Source organism: Palaemon carinicauda, chromosome 5 (assembly GCF_036898095.1).
Source record: "Palaemon carinicauda isolate YSFRI2023 chromosome 5, ASM3689809v2, whole genome shotgun sequence".
NCBI lineage: Eukaryota > Metazoa > Arthropoda > Malacostraca > Decapoda > Palaemonidae > Palaemon > Palaemon carinicauda.
Window position 1 is genome coordinate 34,685,775 of NC_090729.1, and position 2,500 is coordinate 34,688,274.

A 2,500-nucleotide genomic window follows, 5' to 3' on the forward strand; every position below is an offset into this window, starting at 1 on the left:
TACACGTTTACTCATGTGCTTGAAGTTTCAAGTGGTTGTTTACATGAAAGCAGCGTTGCCAAAGGTTCTTTATAAAATTTTGGTAAAGATGTAAAATTCTAGAGATATTTCCAAAATTCCTCATATACCCTATAAATATTCACACAAAATGTAGTTATTGATTATAGAAATCTATAAATTCTTTTAGGTGGAATACTTTCGCTACTGTTTATGTGATTCTGGGTCTAGTTACTTTTCTGCTAACTTAGTAATACGGCACTCAACTAACAGAGGGTTTTTTTCCGAGGACGTATTCAGCAACTGTCTGTCTGTATTATTTCGGATCTCGGGCAAGAAAGTCATTATCAATATATTGCTTTATTACAATATATCAACAAAATATGAGAAAATAGATATATACTCAATAAACAACTATGTCATAGTGTCATGTCGTCTGCTAGTTGGCCTGTTTACTTGTGGAAGGGAGGTTAGCAAGTCATCAGCTGATTACCAAAAAGGAAAACAATAATAATAATAATTTGCTGCTGTACTCCACGGTCCAGATGGGAGCCTGTTATCAGCACCCAACTTCATTTGCCGTTAAATATCGCATTAGAACTCATCTTTTAGGGAAGGATAATTATCTCATGGGTTCGAAATGTGATACAGAAACCTAAAGAAAAGTAGATAACTTTACAGCTGAAACCTTTTCTTTACTTAGTAATGAAACTTCATCCCACGGTCCAGGTATATATAGACCTTGCTGTACTCCATTAAATGAAGTGCAATATAAAAATTAATGAATTTATATTATATGAATGATAATTGTAGGTTTATATTCTATCTCTCGTGAGTTTGAGTGCTTTTAAGTCAATAGTTTGGTGTGTGAGGTGTGTCAAACTCACCTCTACAACCTTTTCTTAGTGTTAAGACGCAGGGTGATTTTGGGGGTAATTTTTCGTGAAAAAAGGTGCGTCTTATGACACGGGAAATACGGTATATATATATATATATATATATATATATATATATATATATATATATATATATATATATATATATATATATATATATATATATATACGTATCTATATAGATATATATATATATATATATATATATATATATATATATATATATATATATATATATATATATATATATATGTATATATTTACTGTATATATATATATATATATATATATATATATATATATATATATATATATATATATATATATATAAATATTTATATTTATATATGAATACATGTATATATATATATATATATATATATATATATATATATATATATATATATATATATATATATATATATATATATATATATAAAGATTTCACTAGTCGTGTTTATCTTCAGCTTTCAATTCAATATTTCTCCATTTGGCATCTACTTAATAATTCATAGTCCTCATCCATGTAGGTCAGCGTTTTCACAATCTTCTAGTGCCTTGTGATGCCGAGCTGAACCTTTGGTGAACTAATCTCACTTGGGGAGTGAGAAAGGGATACCCAAACTATCTCTATCTACCCCTCACTATGATTTTATCCACATATAATACTCGAGTAATCTGCCTTATGGTTTCATTTCTATTTCTGTCCTACCAACTAACTCCCAATATGTTTAAAAGGGCTTTGTTCCTAAATCTACTAAATCCCATGGATATTTTTCCATTGTCATACTATGACCCATATTCGGCTTAGAGTAACACCGATTTCACTAAACTGATATATAGTCTGATTTTTGTAGAAATCACGAAAGGTGACACGTGATGAATATGAAATATTTTAAGACCACGGAAAAAAAAATAATTAGACTTAATTGGAGTTAGTACTTTCTTCCATCAGTGACATCAACAGACTCAACAACATGGTTGAGTCTGTTGATGTCCCTATTGGACGAAAGTACTAACTATAATCAAGTCCTTTGATTTTCCCCTCTGTGGCTATAATACATAGTCTAATTTTGATTTTTAGTTTCAGGCAATTTGATTTCCAAATTATATATTCTGCTTTTTTTCAGTCTATCACCAAAATCTAATTTTCCTTGCAACGATATTTCATCTTCCAATGCACACTTCTCTCAGATCATCTCTGTCTTTTTCTAATCATCTTCAGCCAAACTTCGTTCCATATTTCATGCACTCTGGAAAGCTAGCACTGCAAATAATGTGGTGTTCTGCTAACAAGGACAGCATCATCAGCATACTCTAAGTCTGTTAAATTCGTATCAATAAGCATGTCCAATCCTCCTCCACTATTTCCAACTGTTCTATGCATTATAAAATCCATGAAGAGGATAAGCAACATAGGTGATAACACATTGCCTTGGAGTACTCCACGGTTCACTGGAAATTCATTTGATAAGACTCCATTAACATTAACTTTGCACTTGCTATGCTCATGAACAGACTTAATTGAATTTACATATTCAAGAGCAATTCCATAATAACGCATTTGACCGGTGCACACTATCAAAGGCTTTTCCATAGACCACAAA